Here is a 23,204-nt window from a genome sequence, read left to right as displayed (position 1 = left end):
AATGAGAACCCAGAGAAGCAACCAAGTAAGGAAGCCCAAAGGGTCTTTGTTGATCCCTGAAAATTAGCATTTTGTCCTGACAGAAATCAAAGCACAGGGCTCTCACAATGAGAGAAGTCTAAAAAGGAGACCTTCGTAATAAACTGACTTCAGATGGTTACAACCTTAGATGAGAGTGAATGGGACATGGAAGATCCAGGAAAGAATTATATCCCTATGGAGAGAGTATCATGTATGAAGCTTGTTTTAAGGTGATCCCTGGACCTGCAATGCCCAGATACCTGACATGACTAAGCTCTCTGTGGAAAAAAAAGTACATTGCTATTATGGGCTTCAAATAATTCCTACAAATAATTTTTCAAATACAAATATGCAGCCTGTGGGATGCCTGGGTGGCTCAGCGGTTGAGCATCTGCCTTCAGCCCAGGGCGTGATCCTGGAGACCCAGGATCGAATCCTACATCAGGCTCCCTGCATGGAGCCTGCTTCTCCCTCTGCCTATGTCTCTGCCTGCCTCTTTCTGTGTCTCTCATAAATAAATAAATAAATAAAATCTTTAAGAAAAAAAAAAAAACAATATGCAGTCTGTGATCAAAGATAATGACACTGAAGGAAAAGACTACAAGAGTAAGAACTGGAAGAAAAGTCCTATAGGCCCCTGATCTTATCAAAACACAAACTCAAAACAACCATGCTGAATATGCTTATAGAAATAAGAGATAAGCTTTAGAATATATGCAGGGAACGGGATACTGCAGATTTCAAAAAGTGAAAAGAACTAAAACTCTTTTTTAATTTAAAGATTTTATTTCTTTGACAAAGAGAGAGAAAGAGCACACAAGCAGGGGGAGGGGCAGGGGCAGAGGGAGAAGCTCCCACTGAGTAGGGAGCCTGATGTGGGGCTAGATCCCAGGACCTCGGGATCACACTCTGAGCCAAAGTTAAAGGCTCAACCAATGAACCACCTAGGTGTCCCCAAAACAGAAACTTTTATTTATTTATTTTTAAATTTTATTTATTTATTCATGAGAGACACAAAGAGAGAGAGGCAGAGACAGGCAGAGGGAGAAGCAGGGAGCCCAATGTGGAACTTCATCCCAGAACCCCGGGGTCACGACCTGAGCCAAAGGCAGATGCTCAAACACTGAGCCACCCAGGCATCCCAAAACAAAACTTTTAAAAAGAAACTGTGAAATGGTTTGATATACTTTTGATCAGGACTACAAGAAAATGAGAAAATGGGACAGAGTAAAGGAAATATTTGAAAGAGGTGTAATAGCTGAAAATTTCCCAGAAGTAATCAGACACAACCACATTCCAGAAGCCAACAAATTCCAAAGATAAAAGAAACCCACAACTAAACATACAATAATAAACAGCAGGAAACCAAAGCAGAGAATTCAGACTACACTAAAAGGAGCAATATGGGGATCCCTGGGTGGCTCAATCCATAAAAATAAAAAAAAATCGATAAACTGGACGTCTTTCAACAAGTATTAAAGTAATTCCCTATGAAGAACATTGTTAAGAGAATGAAAAAGTATAATCAACAGATAAGGAAAATATATTTGCAAATCACATAATAAAAAACATACATATATTTAAAGAACTCAACAATAAACTCAACAGGCAAAAGATCTGAACCAATGCTTTGCAAAAGAGATCTATGGATAAGCCTAAGAAAAGATGCACAATATTGCTAGTCAGTAGGGAAAGTGAAATTAAAGTAAAAATGAGGGATGCCTGGGTGGCTCAGGGGTTAAGTGCCTCCCTCTGGCCCAGGGCATGATCCTGGAGTCTCAGGTCGAGTCCCATGTCGGGTTCCCGGCATGGAGCCTGCTTCTCCTTCTGCCTGTGCCTCTGCCTCTTTCTGTGTCTCTCATGAATAAATAAATATTTTTAAAAAATAAAATAAAAATGAGGGATCCCTGGGTGGCGCAGCGGTTTGGCGCCTGCCTTTGGCCCAGGGCACGATCCTGGAGACCCGGGATCGAATCCCACGTCGGGCTCCCGGTGCATGGAGCCTGCTTCTCCCTCTGCCTGTGTCTCTGCCTCTCTCTCTCTCTCTCACTGCGTGCCTATCACTAAAAAAAAATTAAATAAAATAAATAAAATAAAATAAAAAAAATAAAATAAAAATGAAATACACTACAGATTTACTAAAATGATTAAAATTAAAAACTAAGAATACCAAAGCTGGTGAGGATGCAAAGTAATAGAAACTCATTCATTCCTGATTGGAATGCAACAATGGTATATATCTTGGGAAAGTTTGGCTGTTTCTTATAAAGTTAAACATACACTTGCCATACAACCCAGTGTTCCCACTCTTTAGGTATTTATTTAAGTGAACTGAAAACCAATGTTCACACAAAAACCTGTATGTGAAAATAAAATAAAATAAAATAAAAAAATTAAAAAATAATAAAAAAAAACCTGTATGTGAATGTTGACAGCAACTTTATTCATAATTGCAAAAAAACTGAACACCAAGATGTCCAACAGGTGAATGGATACACAAATGGTAGTACAAGCACACAATGGAAAACAAACTGCTGATTTAAACAACATGGATGAATCTTAATATATTTCTCTAAGTGAAGCAGCCAGATCCAAAAAGCTACATACTGGGGTCCTGGCTGGCTCAGTTGGTATAGCATGCAACTCTTGATCCTGAGGTTTTAAGCTCAAGCTCCTGTTGGATGTAGAGATTACTTAGAAATAAAATCTTTAAAAAATTCAAACAAGCTACATATTGTATATTTCCGTTTGTAGAATATTCTAGAAAATGCAAACCATAGAGACAGAACAGAGAGTGATTGCCTCATGGCAATGAAACTATTCTGTATAATACTGTAGAGGTGGACTTATTACTCTAAGCATGGTCAAAACCCAAAGAACTGTATACAACAAAGAGTGAATATTACTGAATGCAAATTCCTAGCTCTGTCCACTGAGAGCACCCAGAAACAGTGTCAATGAGTAGCAATGGCAATAACTAGTGTCCAAATCTTGGTTTCTCAATAATTTTCTCCAAAAAAAGGAAGGATAGCTCCTCGGAAAACTGGCTGATTCTAGAAGGAGGCAGAAAAAATACAAGATAGCATGGCAAATCTGGTAGTCAAAGGAACATGGCAACCAATCAGAAAGAGCATCAATTGCAAAAGCTGGAACAATTTGAGTAATAACGATGAGATTAGATTGTGACCCTAAAGAGTAAAATAAATATCCATAAATTCACAGTATATAATTAAATTTTGAAAATCTTTCCTACGTTAAGAATTCAAACTCACATATATATGCAGAAAAACAGAAAATTACCATTAGACCGGGAACAGTAATTGCTGTAGCCAAGATCTACTGACAAATGTCAAACTTGGTGAGTAAAACTTTTAGGAGAAACAGGATTATCCGCATAGCCTTTACGAATCTCCTCCAATCCTCATAAATTACTTTGGTGGCTTTGACACAGTCCACAAATTATTCGGTATGTCTCCCTTAAGGAGATGGAACTTAACGTTCCTCCCCTTGAAGTTGTGTTGGACTTAGGAAAACCATTCTAATGAGTCAGTATATAATCAGAGAAATAGTAATTCTAGAGTGGAGAAACCTGGCAGACACAACCTTAACATCACTAAAGATGAATTACATTGACATCATATAACCTTGACGCAAGGTGATGAGAAAGACATGCCACTTCTGTGGTATTCTTCTAAAAAATTCATAACCACAATCTAATAATGAGAAAACATCAGTCGAACCTCAGTTGAAGGACATTCTACAATCTCACCAGTCTTCTCCAAAAGTGTCTTGAAAATCAAGGAAAGACTGAAAAACTGTCACAGACTAGAGGAGACTAAGGAGTCATGATGATTAAATGTAATGTGGTATCCTAGATTAGATCTTGGAACAGAAAAGGCACATAACTCGTAAAATAAAGTCCATTTTAGTGTTTATTTTTTAGTTTTTAAAAAAATGTATTTATTGAGAAAAAGTGAGTGAGAGAGAGCACAAGTGGGGAAAGGAACAGAGGGAGAAGGAGAAGCAGACTATCTGCTGAGCAAGGGAGCCCAATGTGGGGCTCGATCCCAGGACTCCATGACCATGCCCAGAGCTGAAAGCAGACACTTTACTGACTGAGCGACCCAGGTGCCCTTATTTCTCAGTTTTAATCAAGTGTCATGGTTATGTGAAATTGGTAAAGAGCATTTGAGGACTCTATGTTTACAACTCTTCTGTAAATCTAAAATTATTTCAAAATTAAAAGTAAATACTGACAATACTTGGTGCTAGAAAGGATGTGGAACAATTGAATACCCTCATACATGCTGATGGGAATGCAAAATGGTACAGCTGTTCTGGAAAACAATTTGGCAGTTTCTTATAAAGTTAAAATTACATTTTTCACATGACCCAGCAATCCCACTCAGATATTTACCCTAGATAGCCCATACATGTACATTTACAACAGCTGTATTCATAATCACCAGGGAATGTTAACTAAATGGATAAACTGCACTCCATCCATACAAAGGACTACTATTCAGCAATAAAAAGGAACTAACCATTGATCCAACTTTAGTGAATCTCAAAAGCAACATGCTGTGTAAAAGGCAGTTTCAAAATATTATATAGTTTGATTCCATTTATATAACATTTCTGAAAGATAAAACTATAGTAACTGAGACCAGAATAGTAGTTACCAGAGAATAGGGGTGGGAGGCTGGATGTGACTACTGAGGGTACCTAAGGGAGGGGTACAATTTCTGTGTCTTGGTTGTTATGGTGATTACCTGAATCTGTGTTTGCGTGTGTTAAAATCCACTGAACTGTACAGACAAAAAGGAACCAATTTTCCTTAATTTTAAAAACAATAAATTTTAAGGGAGAACATATCATATGCTATCCTAAAGCACAGGATAATTAAACATAGGATAACGCAATCAACTTTATGCCAGTAAATTTGACATTCTTAGAGGAAAGACTTGGCAAAACTAACAAGAAGAAACGAAAACCCTGAGTAGCCCCATAACCAGTTCAATCAGTACTGTAACTGGACATCAGTTTACAATCTCTGTTCCATTAAACGTCTTTCTACTGTACAGCTTAACATTTTTATTTTTTAATGATGTTTCCTTTTTTAAGATTTTATTTATTTATTTATTTATTTATTTATTTATTTATTTATTTATGAGAGAGAGAGAGAGAGAGAGAGAGAGAGAGAGAGGCAGAGACACAGGAGGAGGGAGAAGCAGGCTCCATGCCGGGAACCTGACGTGGGACTCGATCCCGGGACTCCAGGATCGCACCCCGGGCCAAAGGCAGGCACTAAACCGCTGAGCCACCCAGGGATCCCCAGCTTAACATTTTTAAAGAGTTACAAACTTTTAAAACATTAACCATGGGGCAGCCCAGGTGGCTCAGCGGTTTAGCGCCTGCCTCCAGCCCAGGGCATGATCCTGGGGTCCCTGGATCGAGTCCTACACATCAGGCTCCTGGCATGGAGCCTACTTCTCCCTCTGCCTGTGTCTTTGCCTCTCTCTCTCTGTGTCTCTCATAAATAAATAAAATCTTTAAAAAAATAAAAAATAAAAAAATAAAATAAAGCATTAACCAAATGAGTACTGAACTTGCTTTTTCCTTCTTTTCTGTGATCTTAATTTTATGACCTCCAATAATAATGCTTGCTAGGGGAAACTCTATTTACCCTTCAAGAATCAGCAACGTTCTACATCCACAATGAAGCCTTTCTATACCTCTCCAAAATGAGCCAGGTGCTAATCTATAGGACCAAAGCACCTCCACATACTCATTATATTACTGTTTTATTTATGCAATTGTCTCTCCTTAAATAGATTATAAACTCAAGGACCTAAACCACAGTTTATTTCTCTTGGTATATGCCCCGTATTTATCACAGTGCCTACCTTGGTGATGTGTTCCATAACTGTTTTACAGACTGAATATTAAGGCAGTAATATATAGTATTTTGGCAAAAATCAACCTTGCTTGCACATGGACATGCTCATGCTCAAAACTGAGAAAAGCAGTTTGGCTGTATGATGGATATTTTTGATCTACAGCTAATTTTAAAGATGCTCTTTGGGGATCCCTGGGTGGTTCAGTGGTTTGGCACCTGCCTTTGGCCCAGGGCGTGATCCTGGAGTCCCGGGATCGAGTCCCGTGTTGGGCTCCCAACATGGAGCCTGCTTCTCCCTCTGCCTGTGTCTCTGCCTCTCTCTCTCTCTCTCTCATGAATAAATAAATCTTAAAAAAACAAAAAACAAAAAACGATGCTCTTTGGTCTTCTATGTAAATCATATGTATCACCAACACCAAAAATAGTCATACTATTATTTCCCAATGATATGAAACCAGTCAATATGTGTGAATGATGTTTCTTTGGAGCCACAAGATTTTTTTTTGTAAAATTTTACTTATTTGAGAGCAAGATAGAGAGACAGAGAATGGGGGTGCAGAGTCAGAAGCAGACTCCCCATTGAGCAGGGAGCCCAATACAGGGCTCCATCCCCACGACTGAAGATCATGACCTGAGTTGAAGGCACTTAACCAACTGGGCCACCCAGGTGCTCCTGGAGCCACAAGCTTTCATGGGTCCATGTGACCTACCCATGTGATCAGCACAGTGCCTGACAATCCAAAGTAGAGCCACATAAAGTTATTACTGAAAGACATGAACCTTGGATTTATAAGGCATCATGAGCTTATAGAAAGAATGGGAACGCTGGAACCACCGAGACTAAATATGACCTTGGCTCTGTCATTTAACTTATCTGATTATAGTGAGGAAATTGCAGAATATAAGGATTAATACCCTCTCCTACTCTTTCCTTTATGGTCATGGAGATTACACAGAAGACAACCATACTTCCTGCAGGTGACCAATAAGCAATAAACAACAGGGTGGGTTGTCCTAAACTTGCCAACAATAGAAAACAAGATGGAACCCAGGGCAGCAAACACTGGCTGGCTTTCAACTCTAAAGATATGTGAATGCCTATCTATGGAGGGTCAATCACTGCTTCTTAGGATTTATATTCATCACTTTCAAACCTAAGAAGTTCAAGACGTAGGTAATACTACCTTCCTCATTTTACAGAAGGCAAATTAGAGTAATCTCTATAAGGTCACAGAGAGGTGGTGATTTATTATCTAGATTCACAGCCAACTCATTTTGTTCTATAGCAAATAATGTTCCCACTTGGCTTGCACTAATTTTTTTTTTAATTTTAAAAACTGATATAAAATCCACATGACATAAAACTCACCGTTTTAAAGTGCTCAACTCAGTGGTTTTTAGTATATTCACAATGGGCAACCGCCACCACTATCTTATTCCAGAATATTTCTATCACATCAAAAAGAAACCCAGTACTCCATAGCAGTCATTCTTAACACCACCCAACCCAATCTATCTCTATGGATTTGTCTATCCTAGACATTTCATATAAATGGAATCAAACACACAATGTGACCTTGTCTGGCTTTTCATATAGTATGTCTTCAAGGTTCAGACATGTTGTAGTTTCTGTCACAGTCGTTCATTCCTTTGTATGTCTAAATCCACTGTTTGCATATACTACATTTTGTTCATTCATCAGTTTATAAGACATTTGGGCTGTTTCCTTTCATATATAAATTTTTCACACAGTGTTTTTAAAAAGTGAATAGCGGGGATCCCTGGGTGGCTCAGCGGTTTATCGCCTGCCTTTGGCCCAGGGCGCGATCCTGGAGTCCCGGGATCGAGTCCCACGTCGGGCTCCCGGCATGGAGCCTGCTTCTCCCTCTGCCTGTGTCTCTGCCTCTCTCTCTCTCTCCATGTCTATCATAAATAAATAAATCTTAAAAAAAAAAAAAAGTGAATAGCTATAAGGTGCTGAGTTGCACTGTCAGTTCAGCAGCCAACTCTTGGTTTCAGCTCAGGTTACAATCTCAGGGTAGTGAGATCAAACCCATGTTGGGCTCCCTGCTCAGCAAAGTCTGCTCGTCCCTCTCCCTCTGCCTTTTCCCCAACTCACATGTGCACGTGCACTCTTGCTTTAAAATAAATAAATCTTTAAAAAGAAGTGTAATGCTTCTTACAGCTCTATCATGTTAAAAATTTTCATTATAAATATTTAAGTTGACTTAGCTGCCAACACTAAAAACAAAAAAATTAACTTTCTATTTCTCAAAAGAAGAAGAAATGGTCAGTAGCTCTGTCAGATAAAATAATTCTATATTCCTGCACTGATAAAAATCACTTGGATCAGCTAACTGTTATCCAACAATGGGCTCTAAAACTTATCCAATGGAGATGCCACAGGTAAACTTGGACAACTCTATTCTTTTACTTGTCTGACTCCTATAGGTTATTTGGGTTAGCAAAGCCTGCTCTGTACTAAATACATACACAAGACTAGAAAATTAATTCTACATATTTTACAAAGGTAACTGGTGGGAAATATGGGCAAAGAAAATATCCAGCATTATACATGCAGTGGCAAGCACATTTACATTCTCAACTTAAAGGCTTAGAATTCTGGTGGCTCAGTTGGTTAAATGTCTGCCTTCGGCTCAGGTCAGGATTTCAGTGGTTGAGCATCTGCCTTTGGCTCAGGTTGTGATGCTGGGGTCCAGAGATGGAGTCCCATATCCAGCTCCCTGCAGGGAGCTTGCTTCTCCCTCTGCCTATGTCTCTGCCTCTCTCTCGCTGTCTCTCATGAATAAAATCTTAAAAAACAGAACAATGCAGAATCAAATATGGATTTACAGAAAAAATTCTAATGGTTAAGACCCTTCCTCTGCACTCCAACAGCACTCTTTGTTTACTCCTTCCATCTAGCATAGTCACTGTACTGTCACGTACACATCTTTCTAGCTAAACAAAAAACTCCAAGGGCAGAGAATAGTGTCTCTGTATCCTTAGGAGTCTGTCACAGAAGCTGCATATGGTCCAGAAATGTTTGTCTAAAGAATAATACTGTGACAAATGATAAAGGGGGGATGCCTGGGTGGCTCAGCAGTTGAATGTCTGCCTTTGGCTCAGGGTGTGATCCTGGAGTCCCAGGATCGAGTCCCACATCAGGTTCCCTGCATGGAGCCAGCCTGCTTCTCCCTCTGCCTGTGTCTCTGCCTCTCTGTGTCTCTCATGAATGATAAAATCTTAAAAAAAAAAAAAATTAATGAAAAGGGGAACTATTATTTGGGCTACATAAATTATGGCAGTGAAAATGGGGTTCATTCATAAATGAGATCAGAGGTCCATGAAACTCCCTGAAAGTATATACAAAATGGCAAATGCAGGTACATTTTTTGAAGAAAATGTCTGTAGCTTCAGTTACAGAACCAGAGCAATCTGTAAATCCCAGTTGAATTAAAAATCACTGAGTTTAGGGATCCCTGGGTGGCGCAGCGGTTTAGCGCCTGCCTTTGGCCCAGGGCGCGATCCTGGAGACCCAGGATCGAATCCCACATCAGGCTCCCGGTGCATGGAGCCTGCTTCTCCCTCTGCCTGTGTCTCTGCCTCTCTCTCTCTCTGTGACTATCATAAAAAAATAAAAATTAAAAAAAATAAAAATTAAAAAAAAAAATCACTGAGTTTAAAAAAAAAATCACTGAGTTAGACAAACAGTAATGTCCATTTTTAACATGTAAAATATCCATTTTAAAAGGTTAACTTGATATTTTACATAAATATTAAACAATTAAATTTCTCTAATTATATCTCATTCTTTCCTGAAGGAAGAGAGGACAATGTATCCCAGGCTTCAATTTATGTTTTAGCATGAGAGGGAAGCTCCACAAATGATTAACAAAATGTCAAGCTTCAGAAAAGACCTAGTGGCATCCAGAGTCACTCAGGTGAAGACAAGTTCTAAGCAAGTGTAATTTAGTTTTTGTCTCACTATATTAAAAAAATAAGAACCTGAACTTCACAAGTGTCTAAACTTGAGTAGTTTATAGCCCTATTTTTTCAAGATTTATTGAGAGAGAGAAAATGCATGCATGCCTGAGGAGAGGGATGGGGAAGGAGGAAATAGAATCTGGCACACTCCACGCTGAGCACAGCACCCAATGTAGGGCTCCATCTCACAACCCTGAGATCATGACCTAAGCTGAAATCAAGAGCTGGACACTTCACTGAGCCACCCATGCACCCTAGAGTCTTACTTTTTCAAGTATCTCTCTCTGTCTTTTAAAGGATTTTATTTTCCAACAATCTCCATATCCAACATGGGACTTAAACTTACAACCCTCAGTTAAGTCTTATGCTCTACCAACTAAGCCTGTCAGGTGCCCCTAAAGTATATATCTTGAATTATATGTGGAAAAAGAATTACTTGAGGGTCTGAGAGATACTTTAAAACAGTCTCTTCTAAACTTAAAGCCAAGATTATTTTAAGATTCGTGGCCTTTTGTATCTTAAAACTGTTAAAAAAAAAAAAAAAGTTACCAAACTTTCTAAATCAGTGCTTACTACCTTTTTAAAAGTCAAAGCACCAAGAGAAATTAGTATTTGTAAGGCACATTGGGATGAGCGACAAAGATTTTTGGACCTAAGGTCTTGGCTTGGATGCCCTGTAGCCTGAATGAATGGCCAGAGGGTTGAGGGGATCAGTAACTCAGCACATCTGTATCTCTCACTGAAAGTTTCATTGGCTGAAAAATCCTAGTTTAAATAACAGCGGAAATTGCTAAAATGCAGATTGAAAAACCTATTTCATAACTCCCCTTGTTTCAAGAGATATGCATATAATTCATCTTTTGCAGCTTTCTAGTCCAGATATACCATTAATGAACAACGATTTCTTTTGAGAGACCATCTATTTGGACAGAGGTCATTGGCACAAAAACAAACACAAACTAAACCTTCCAACCCTAACTTGGAAGAATAAACCAAAAGAAAACAGGTTAATGGTAAACATGAATGTAACATTAAATGAAGTTCTTTCCCCTTCCACTTTATGATTCTACTTTCTTGTCTCAAGGTCATGGACAACAGACTCTCTCACCTATCAAATTAATGCCATATAAGTAGTGGAGTTTTATTTTTTAAATTGGGGAAAAATATACAGGTCAAAAGGTTAACAACTAGCTCCTTGACCCCTTTAACCAACCCCAACCTTCAAATCCCAAGACTCCAAGTACACATGAATAAGCAAGAAAACTACCTATTCTTTTCTTTTCTTTTAGACTTTATTCATTCATTCATGACAGACACACACACACAGAGAGAGAGAGAGGGGGGCAGAGACACAGGCAGAGGGTTCGAAGCAGGCTCCATGCAGGGAGCCCGACGTGGGACTTGATCCCGGGTCTCCAGGATCATACCCCAGGCTGAAGGCGGCACCAAACCGCTAGGCCATCGGGGCTGCCCCGAAAACTATTCAAAGCCAAAAGTGTACATTTCTTCTAGTCCTGTTAAGGGTCCAAATTTGGAATATAGATATTCACAATAATATGTGATTAACTCACAAAGCTATTGCTTACGTAAATCTACAGGATATTTAAGACATTAAAACCCTAACACATTACTGGGCCTCCTGTCTTTACTTCCATTTACAAAATTTACAACATTCTTGTTTTAAAAGGCGATACACTTAAGCTTTTCCATAAAACAAACCAGCCAGTATGAAATAACAAAAAACACTAGCATTTGGGCTCTCTGTGTGAATATCATTTTTCTACCTTTAAGCCAGAAAAGGAATCAAAGTGTCAATGGTACATAAATAACAGCAACACTGGGAGGTCTTCCAATGAAGGAAAGCATTATAAGAAAACCCAAGCAGTATGACTTGAATTAACATAGCTCTACCTCAACCACCTGACAGAAGTTTGAAGTCCAGTATTGTCTCCAATAATACAGAATATAATAAATCATGGGCAAAGAAGTCTTCACATATCATTTAGTCACGTAACACAATCAAAATAAAGTCACGACCTGAAACTTGTATTCCACTGACCATGACCCTCTAAAATCTAAAGACAAAATTTCATTTGAGATCTAAAGTATAATCCAGCATTTATGTATGTAATAACTACTGCTTTCCATTTGAATGCCTCTTATAAGCCAGGCATGGAAGAAGATGTAAACTCCCATTTTAGAAATAAATGCAGGGGCACCTGGGTGGCTGAGTCCATCAAGTGTCGGACTCTTGATTTCCACTCAGGTCATGAGATCGAGCCCTGCATCCAGCTGCTGGAGATTCTCTTTCCTCCCTCTGCACAATCACCGCCCCCACACCCACACACGCAAGCGTGCGCTCTCTCTAATAAATAAATCCAAAGGAGGAGGAATAATAAACAGTTCACAAGTGCCTGGGTGACTCAGTTGGGTTAAGCGCCTGAGCCCTATATTGGGCTCCACACTCAGTGTGGAGCCTGCTTTACATTCTCCCTCTCTTGCTGCCCCCCCCCACCCGCAGGGCACACACATGTGCACACTAAAAAGAAAGACAGACAAACAGGTTCAGAGGTTAAATGACCTGCCAAAGATCAAAGAACTACTAAAAGATACAGGCTAGATTTGAATTATAGATTGTTTAGGATTCAAAGCCTAAATAGGTTATTTTCAGTAATTCACTATTCCCCTAATTCTATTAACAGTCTACCATAAATATTACAATGAAATGGACTGATTTAAATCTGGAGGCAAAATGGAGGACGGGGAATGTGAGTTTCAACAATCAGGAGTCTTCATTAGTTTTTTTCTTTTTTCCTTTTTTTAAGATTATATTTATTTATTCATGAGACACAAAGGAGAGAGGCAGAGACAGAAGCAGGTTCCCCATGGGGAGTCTGATGTGGGACTCAATCCCAGAACCCGAGGATCACAACCTGAGCCGAAGGCGCCCACTCGCTCAACCACTGAGCCATTCAGGCAGGCGTCCTTCTTCATTATTTTCTTATCTGAATGGGCAGGTCACCAGACCACAATGGTATAAAAATTGGGTTTTAAAAGACGGAATACTGGGGCAACTGGGTAGCTCAGTTGGTTAAGCATCTGCCTTCAGCTCAGGTCATCATCTCAGGGTCCTGGGATTGAGCCCTGTGTTGGGCTCTTTGCTCAGCAGAGTCTGTTTCTTCCTCTGTGTCCCCTCACCCCTACTCATGCTCTCTCATAAATAAATCAACAAACAAACAAGAACAACTCCAAAGCAGATGGTTATTTGTATTCAGTCTATATAGTCATAAATACATAGCATGTTAATCACTTTAAAATACTAATAAAGATAGGTTCATGCTCTACCTACAGAGTGACTAAAAATGCACAGCAAACAAGAAAGTTAGTGGATGACCTGAGAGAATAGGACATAGAATTACTGTTATTTTTTAAAAAGATTTTATTTACTTATTTGAAAGAGAGAGTGAGCACAAGCAATGGGAAAGGCAGTGGGAGAAGCAGGCTCTCTGCTTGAGCCGGGAGCACTATGTGGGGCTTGATCCCAGGACCCCAGGATCATGATCTGAGCCAAAGGCAAACACTTAACTGAATTAGACACCCAGGTGCCCCCATATAAATGTTAATACAGGAAAAAGTTCTCCAAATATATTCCTAATACCCAAGTACAAATAAACTATGATCAAAGAACCACTGGCAATAAGACCTCTGATCCAGGTCCACAAGGCTCTAGGGTGAGCAAACTTTGAACCTTCCCTGAGTCTGAGATGAGAAGATTCACTTCTCTATCTAGAAGAGAACCCTAGATTCACCAAGACTAGATAACCACTCTGGCAATATACAGCGTACTTGAGCAACTGAGGCAATCTACACGGGGTGTAACTTACTTACATACCAACCCACCCCTAGGCAGCACCAATTTAGGACCTCACCCAGCAGGACACACCGGAAACCGGAAGTACCGGTCAAAAGCCCTCATTAATACGGGATCCCTGGGTGGCGCAGCGGTTTAGCGCCTGCCTTTGGCCCAGGGCGCGATCCTGGAGACCCAGGATCGAATCCCACGTCGGGCTCCTGCTGCATGGAGCCTGCTTCTCCCTCTGCCTGTGTCTCTGCCTCTCTCTCTCTCTGTGACTATCATAAGTAAATAAATAAATAAATAAAAAAAAAAAGAATTAAAAAAAAAAAAAAAAGCCCTCATTAATAAATAAGAACTCCTGGCAGAAAATGAAAACAGAGTAGAGTAGCAGCACAGCAATGAACACAATGTCTCCACTGACAGCAAGGAGAAAGAACTCATATTAGTCAGGTACCCAGCATTTTATAAAATAAGTCCTTTCATCTTCACAGTAACCCTGAGAAAACATCAGCTGGTGCTTTAGTTATTAATCCTCACAAGAGGGGCAGACCTGGTGGCGCAGCGGTTTAGCGCTGCCTGCAGCCCAGGGCTTGATCCTGGAGACCCTGGATCGAGTCCCACGTCAGGCTCTCTGTATGATGCCTGCTTCTCCCTCTGCCTGTGTCTCCGCCTCTCTCTCTCTGTCTCTATGAATAAATAAATAAAATCTTAAAAAAAAGAGAATCCTCACAAGAACACTCTGAGGCAAATACTACCAATATCCCCGTTTTACAGATGAAGAAACTGAAGGTTAAGAAATTGTCCATGGTAGTTGCTATCCCAATTGGAGATGGCAAAACCCAGGTTTGAAAGAGGTTAAGTAACCTCCAAATTTGATCACCTCACCCCAAAGTTGGAGTTCTTCCCAACTATCCTGTTGCCTCCCCTCACCTTTGGCAATCTCAGTTAAAGAATTCCATTAATAATGAGAAATTCTCAATCTCTCAACCCAGATTTCTGTAGCTGTTTCAGAAACTATTCCTAAGATCCAAAGCCAATAGGAGTTTTCATAAGAAAACATCTCAGAAAGCTACTAAATTGGGGATCCCTGGGTGGCTCAGTGGTTTAGCACCTGCCACCGGCCCAGGATGTGATCCTGGGGTCCCAGGATGGGATGGAGTCCCACGTGGGGCTTCTGTGTGGAGCTTGCTTCTCTCCCTCTGCCTGTGTCTCTGCCTCTCTCTCTGCCTCTCATGAATAAATAAAATCTTAAAAAAAAAAGCTACTAAATTATGAAATGATATATACATTATTACAAAATGTCTTTCAATTATAAGCTTGGCTACAGGGACAGTCTAGAGATCCCTAGCACAGCACCTACCAGACTTAGGATCCAGTAACATCTTTTGACTGGTTGTAAATTCAGTAACCTAAAATGGCTATTTTGTACCTTCTGATACCACATGATTCAATTTTTTAGGAAAATAATATACCCATTCATTTTTAACAGGGTTGCTTTCTTAAAATTTATAGAACATTAATGAGATAGCTAAATTGAGAAATGCCCATTAGTGCATTAGTCATAACTTCAGAAAAATTACAAGTGTTCACTTTTCCAAGCAGATTAAAACATTTCAGCTAAGAAAAACCTGTCAGAAAAATCCACAAGACCAGAAAGTATAAAAAGAAAAACGTGGCCCAAATAAAGGAAGTTAAGATATGACACATATAAATTATAAAAGATTATTCTAAGTGTACCCTGGTATTGAACCCTAAAATCCTCACTTCATATAACCCAGTATTTTCTATGCAAGAAAACACTATCACTGCTAATGTAAAAAAAGCTTGCCCACCATAGCAACTGTTGCTACGTAGGCTTCTCTTATCTAAGGCTGAAAGACACTGGATTTGCAGAAACCAACGAAATGCCACTCCTAGCAGGATACTGTGAATTTTCACCTTAAACTTTTTTTTTAAATTTTTTATTTATTTATGATAGTCAGAGAGAGAGAGAGAGAGAGAGGCAGAGACATAGGTAGAGGGAGAAGCAGGCTCCATGCACCGGGAGCCCGACGTGGGATTCGATCCTGGGCCTCCAGGATCGTGCCCTGGGCCAAAGGCAGGCGCTAAACCACTGCGCCACCCAGGGATCCCCTCACCTTAAACTTTTAAGTGTGTCTGGTGAACAAGTAGGTCTGCTGAAATCTACCCCAGAATGTACCAAATATTTAAGAAAAATTACCAATTATCTGTAACCCAAGGTAAATATACCTTTGTTATAATGACAGCAGTTTCTTTTCCTTAACGCTGAAGGAATTTGTTTGAAAAGCTAGCTGGCCCAGATTTCTATTAAGAAACTAAATGATATACCACTTTTGAAATTATCTTAGGAGATGAAAGACATTTAGGTGTACAAATACACTAATACTCATGGGAAACAAACGTGGCCCAGGTCATACAATGAATTGTGATAGACCAAGGATCAACCTTTCTCATTTCTTTTTAAAAGATTTCATCTTTTGGTATGCCTGGGTGGCTCAGGTTGGGCGGCTGCCTTTAGCTCTGATGGGGGCCTGCTTCTCCTTCTGCCTGTGTCTCTGCCTCTCTCTCTGTCTCTCATGAATAAATAAATCAATCTTTTTTTTTTTAAATAAATCAATCTTTAAAAAAAAAAGATTTCATTTTTATTTATTTATTTATTTTTTTTTTTAAAGATTTCATTTTTAAGTAATCCCTACACCTAACGTGGGGCTCAAACTCACAACCCCAAGATCAAGAGTTGCATGCTCCACTGACTGAGCAAGCCAGATGCCCCAACCAGTTTCTCATTTTTTTAAAAAAATTTTTATTTATTTATGGTAGTCACACAGAGAGAGAGAGAGAGAGAGGCAGAGACATAGGCAGAGGGAGAAGCAGGCTCCATGCACCAGGAGCCCGATGTGGGATTCGATTCCGGGTCTCCAGGATCGCACCCTGGGCCAAAGGCAGGTGCTAAACCGCTGCGCCACCCAGGGATCCCAGTTTCTCATTTTAAATCAAATATCACAAACATTTTTATTACCTTAAAGTGTGAGAAGACCTTACCTTACTACACCTAATCCAATGCCAAGTCATATCAGTTGTCGGTTTCTAAACTTATACAAATTGACTGTATTATGTAGAAGTCGTCATACAGTTGCCAAAACAATTATCATAAACTTTTAACAGTTAACCTCTATCTCTGGGCCACTTTATACAGTAGGTAACATGCTAAGTGTCTTATATCCACTATTGCAATTTTGTGAATGCCTCCATGAGGAAAGTGAGGCACAGACAGAAAATCTGTCCAAGGTAAAATATAGAAAAAGGGCAAGGCAGGGGTGCACATGGAATATATTTCAAAAGCCATAATCTCCACTGTCTGGACCAGGATTCTAGGCCAGCTCTAAGGCTGATATTTGGTTGAGCCACTTAACCTTCATGTGGCCCAATTTCCTTTATTCTAACCCCTAAAGTCAAACACAGAATCTCAGAAGTCCTTCATACCCTGAACAGTTCTAATTTTGTAATCATTTTTCTATTCAGGTAACTAACTCAAAAAGGATTAGACTCCTTTCCTCCAACCTCTAAAGCCCTCACCAAAATTGAGAGTCCACATTGTATGACTAATAGGATACTGCTGCAGAACAAAAACAACCTTTCTTAAAAGCCAGAACTCCATTCTGCAATTATAATTCCCAAAACTGACTTGTAACCTCAAATGATTAACAACAGGGAGAAAAGACCTTACAACAACTCTAGGTTGAGGTAGGAGGTGGTAAAAGTACAGATTTCACCTGTATATAGGTGGTTATCAATTCACAAAAAATTCACATTTCCATCTCCTCTAAAAAGTTGGAATAAGTCTTTTAAGAGGCTGTCATATAAACTCATTGCTTTATTTAATCAATAAAAATTAATGAAGAAATGTCATTTATCCAGGACATTACCGGCATGGAAAAATCGCCAATTTATAGAAATCCTACCAAAATGGCTCAGGGCTCTAGAATCTACATTTTACCAAGCTAGTCATCTAGCCAATTCAAATTGCATTTAAGGACAGTAACAGGATAGTTAAATACCAAGGAAAAAAGACAGGTTCCACTCAACACAATCATTCTGTGAAGTCTCATAGGACCAAATCACTTTGCAAAATAATCCTTGCTACTTTTGTGCTCTAGAAAATCCCCCCCCCCCCAAATTCTCACCCCCTCTATTAGTTTTCTATTGTTGCTGTAACAAATTACCAGTTTCTACAGGCCAGAAATTAGGTGGCCTTGGCTAGGTCTTCTGCTTAGGGTCCTGCAAGATAAAAAAAAAAAAAAAAAATCAAAGTGTCCACCTTGTTCTGTTCCTTGTTGGAAACTCCAATGGAAATCTATTTCCAAGCTCATGTAGATTGTTGGCCGAGTTTAGTTTCTTCTGGTTGTATGACTGATACCCTTATTTCCTTGTTGGCTATCAACCAGGGCTGCCCATATGCCTTCCATGAGGTCCCTTCCAGTAACAGCAGGTTGAGTCCCTCTCATGTTTCAAATCTCTGACTTGTTCTGCCCATCTCTCTGACTCTAGCTGAAAAAAGTTCTCTACTGTTATGTCAGATTGGACCCACTAAAAAAATCCAGGATAACCTTCCTATCATAAGATACTTAAACCAAGGGAAACCTGGGTGGCTCAGTCAGTTAAGCATCTGCCTTCTACTCGGGTCATGATCCCAGAGTTCCAGGATCGAGCCCCACATGGGGTTCCTTGCTCAGCGAGAGCCCCTCACCCCTCTCATACTCTCAAATAAATAAATAAAATCTTTAAAAAAAGATACTTAAACCATAATTACATTTGCAAAGTCCCTTTTGTCACATAATGTTAACGTATTCATATTCCAGGGATTAAGGTATAGACATCTTGGGGGAGGGGGGCGGGGCAGAGTATCTACCTCAGCCAACTCCAACATCCAGAGATTCACATCTCTCCCAAATGCAAAATCCATTATAGCATCAATTCAAAATCCAAAAATCTCACATAAAGCTCATCAATTAAAAAGTCCCAAACCGGGATCCCTGGGTGGCTCAGCAGTTTGGCACCTGCCTTCAGCCCAGGGTGTGATCCTGGAGTCCCAGGATCAAGTCTCACATTGGGCTCCGTGCATGGAGCCTGCTTCTCCCTCTGCGTCTCTGCCTCTCTGTGTGTGTCTCTCATTAATAAATAAATAAAATCTTAAAAAAAAAAAAAAAAGTCCCAAACCTCATCATTTAAATCAGGTCATAGATGAAGCTCTGGGGAATAATACATAAGTACAACCCATGGGGCACAATTCCTGAAAACAAAGTTATCTGCTCCCAAAATACAAGAGTAGGACAGGAACAGGACAATAGTTATAGACATTCCAGTTCCAATAAGAAAAATGGAAGAAAAACCAGATCTATTGGTCCAAAGCAGTTTCAAAATCTGGGCAAACTCCAATCCTTTTCAAAGTCAGCAGAAAATTCTCTGTAGCTTTCAGCTCCATTTCTCTAGGCTCTTGGTTCCACCCTGAATCACCCACTTTTTTTAATGAAAAGTAGTATACTCAACACTTGAGTTTTACCAGCCCATTTTCTGCCTAGAATTTGGGGGTCTTAATAGTCCTCTTTAACTTTCCACTGCATCTTTCAATCCAAGCTGGCATTGTTACACTTTCCCCCTCCTCCCCCCCTTTTTTAAAGCTTTTATTTACGAGAGAGAGGGAGAGAGAGAGAGAGAGAGAGGCAGAGACATAGGTAGAGGGAGAAGCAGGCTCCATGCAAGGAGCCTGACGTGGGACTAGATCCTGGGATCTCCAGGATCACACCCTGGGCTGAAGGTGGTGCTAAACCACTGACCCACCTGGACTGCCCACATTGTTTCTGACAGTACAAAACCCTAAAGGACTTCATACTTTACATAAATTGCACAGGGGTTCAATCCATTAGTCAAACAAATATGCCAGGCTACACCTTCAACACTTTGCTTGGAAATCTCCTTTGCTGGATAGCCAGATTCATCAGTTTTCTTTTCCACATAACCATAGGATACAATTCTAAACTTATTTGCCACTATGTAACAATGATCCTCTTTCCTCCAGTTTCCAATGCCTACTTTGTTTCCACTTGAGCCCTAAATAGCAGTCAACATCCATATTTCTACAATCTGTTTTCTATCATACTCAAAATTTTTCTGGCCTTCAACTACTTTCACATTTTTAGGTAACAGTACCCCACTCCTGGTACCAAAAATTTATAGTGGTCTACTGCTGCAGTTAACAAATTACCACAAACAGGAGTGGCTTAAAACAATAGAAATTTATTATCTCACAGTTTCTGTAGGTCACAAGTTAGGTAGGCGTGGCTAGGTCTTCTGCTTAGGGTCTCACAAGGCCAAAATCAAAGTATATTCTTGCTGGAAACTGGGGAAGAATCCACTTCCAAGTTCATTCAGGTTGTTGGTCAAATTCAGTTTCTTGTGGTTGTAGGACTGAGGTCTCCATTTCCTTGCTGGTTGTCAGCTGGGGCTGGTCTTTGTTACTAGAGGCTGCCCGTATTCCTTCTCATGCTTTCCATGTGGCCCCCGCTAGCAACAGTAAATGGAGTCCCTCTCATGATTGGAATCTCAGATTTCACCCTTCTGCTCTCTTGACTCCCAGGTGGAGAAAGTTTTCTCCTGTTAAGGCCTCACATGATTAGACTGGGCCTGCCCATGAAATGCAGAATAATCCTCCTATTTTAAGATTCTTAACCCTACTTAGATCTGCAAAGTTCCTTTTACCATGTCACATATTTACAGATTCCGGGAATTAGAGTATGGACATCTTTTTTGGGAGGGGTGGCATTCTATACAAACCCAAACCCTAACACTATGAAGGGCTTTAAACTCAGTTCCTGAAAAAAATTTCTCTTTCCTCCAAGAGTATGTGAAGTAAAGGTGTCTGTTCAGGGTAAAATCAAAGACTCATCCTGTAACAGTGGCTAGGCAACAAGAGACTAAAAATACACTATAGAAAAAATGCCACTTGTTTCATCCCCAAACAACAAGGCAATAAACCCATTTCGCAGAAATAACTCAATGTTCCCCTTAAATGTGTGCTTCTCTTCTCTATTTTATTCCATATTAAGATAACATAACTGTGCGTGTTTGTTTAAAAAAAAAAAAAAAGGAAAGGAAGTTGCCCCAGGGTAACCTAACTTTGTAATCAGTTGATAAATCAAGCTAAGCAAACTTCAGATCTTTTCATTCTTTCTTAAAGTCATGCGCCCTCCCCCAGTGGCACATGAAAGCTGGGTATTTCAAAGTCACAGAAGGATAAACCTGCTCAGATAAAACAGCAGGTAGTTGTTTTTTTGTTTTTTTTTTTTTTTAAGGACAAGGAAGAAGATCGAGTTATTGGTCCTGGTCTTTCAGTCAAAGGTTCACCAAGCCAATTAATTCAACTGACTTACAACAAAACAAAAAACTGCAACAAGTACTACAAAGAAAGTGTTCTGAAGTCTTGCTTGTTAGATTCTTGACCAAAAAATTTTACCTAGAACAGAGGACGCCCAAGTATACCAGCTAGTCCCCTTCATCTATCAAACACTACCTGTCAGGAACTGTGGTAAGCAAATTATTAACTGTGTGACACAAATTATCTTATTTCCTGCTCACCATAAATGTACGATTTAGGAAATTTTGCCCCCACTTTACAGATAGGAAAACCAAGGCTTACAGAGATTAGGGCACACAGCTAAGTAGTAATGGCACTGATATTTGAGAACCCAGGCACTCTTGTTTGTTTTTTTGTTTTTTTTGTTTTACCTCTAGCCTGTATCGTCACTCCCTAAATGTAACGCAGTCTTCCAACTCCCAGAAAAATCTTCCCTTTCCAGTTTTCATGTCCTCTCCCCATGCCCCCATTCTCATTGAACTCAGCAGTGGAAAGGTAATCAAGTGTTTCCAAATTAATTTACCACCTTCTTTTCCGAACTCTTCCTTTCCTAGGATAGCAATAGTCAAGAAGCGACTTCTTCCGACCCTGACTTTGCTTTCCAAAAACAAACTACTGAAGCTCCACCCATCACCTGCCTAGACTAGGAACGTTCCAACGCTGCAAAATAACAAACAACAACAAAAACAAAAAAAACACCCAAAACAAAATAAAAGTACTCTTCCAAAAAGGTCACAAACTTAACACGTATACCGCTGGGCCAAGCTTTCATTCTGCATACTTCTCTTCCACCCAGGCTCCCAACTAACCCGTAACTCCAACTCCACCCATTCTGCCCCACTTCGTGGTCCCCTCCCCCTTTCTCCTCAGCGACCTCGCCCGGGGTTCCCCCCCCCTTGCGCCCCAGTCTGCAGGTGGGAAGCCCAGCCTGGCCCAAAGGGACCCCTAGAAGGCCCCCCTCCAGCGCTCGGCTCCGCGGAGGGTTCACTCCACCCTACCCAGCAGGCACCACTCCCCTAGGCACCCTCCCCCAGCATCCCCTTATGGCCCCACCCCTCAGGCTCCCTTCCCCCTCCCGCGACCCCCTCCTCCAAGTTGCCCCCTAGTCCCCGCCCCAGTCCAGTCCTCTCCCCCCGCAGTAAGCGGGACTCCCGAAAGCCAGTTCCCACCCTCACATCAGCCTCTGCCCCCCGAGCCTCGCTCCCCGTCCTGAAGGGTGGCCCCAGGCCTTCCCGATGGGCTGCAGGGGCCTCGGCTGGTGTGTGTTGGGGGGGGGGGGGCAGGGGAAGGCGACGGGCCGCTCGGGAGTCTGCTGGGAGCGCGAGGGGAGACCGCGCCCCGTTGTCCCATCCTGGGCCCATATCCACACCCCAACGACCTCGCCTAGCGGCTCCCACCGTACCTGTGGTGGAAGCGGCAGCGGCGGCGGCCGCGCTCCCCTCTCCTCACACAGACAATATGGCGGCGGCGGAGGAGGAGACACACGGCTCGGCCGCCAGCCGCAGGGACCAGAGCGAGGCTGCAGCCGCCGCTGCCGGAAGCGGAAACCCCCTTCCTTCCAGGAGGCGGGGCGGGACCGCTTCCGACTCCGCCCCCAGCAGAATCCGGCTGAGCGCGGCCATGCTGGGATGTGCTACTGTATGCATGCAGGTGCGGTCCCGGACGGGGGTCAGAATGGAAGAAATTCTCAGTGGAAAGCAACACAAGGAGATTTGCAATGGTTAAACGCATTTTCTTTCGGTGCCTATTAAGAACTGACGAGGCAGAGAGGACGAACCTCCCATAGGCGTACAATTGGTTTGCCCCAAGCTAAGATGGCGGTCTCTATGTTTCCCGCACTTACCCGCTGACGAGTCCCACCCGTCGACGAGCCCGGCCGGCCGCCTTAAAGCATGCGCAACCCGCCGGGGTTGTAAAGCGAAGCATTTTGGGAGTTGTAGTCTCTTGCTCGGACCCCTCGTCTAGGGTTAGGGTTCCAGCAGCACATTTGCTCGGCGCAAACTTTGAGT

General features: G+C 41.2%; 1 protein-coding gene across 3 annotated transcripts in view; it reads right to left on the bottom strand.

The window, feature by feature from the left end:
- The window catches only part of CSNK2A1 (casein kinase 2 alpha 1), a 57,857-nt gene extending 35,092 nt beyond the window's left edge, over positions 1–22,765 (bottom strand). Inside the window, exons 1-2 of one of the 3 annotated variants that reach the window (XM_025469604.3) lie at positions 22,598–22,741; positions 20,091–20,345 (exon numbers count right to left, since the gene is read on the bottom strand). The gene's annotated coding sequence lies outside the window, so the exon portion shown is untranslated. Of the gene's footprint in view, positions 1–18,007; positions 18,063–20,090; positions 20,346–22,597 lie in introns of all 3 variants that reach the window. The other 2 variants (XM_049100655.1, XM_025469603.3) reach the window with 2 other exon arrangements.
- Between the last annotated feature and the right edge of the window lie 439 nt (positions 22,766–23,204).

The sequence above is a fragment of the Canis lupus genome, chromosome 24 (assembly GCF_003254725.2).
Source record: "Canis lupus dingo isolate Sandy chromosome 24, ASM325472v2, whole genome shotgun sequence".
NCBI lineage: Eukaryota > Metazoa > Chordata > Mammalia > Carnivora > Canidae > Canis > Canis lupus.
This window is presented reverse-complemented; position numbering and strand designations above follow the sequence as displayed.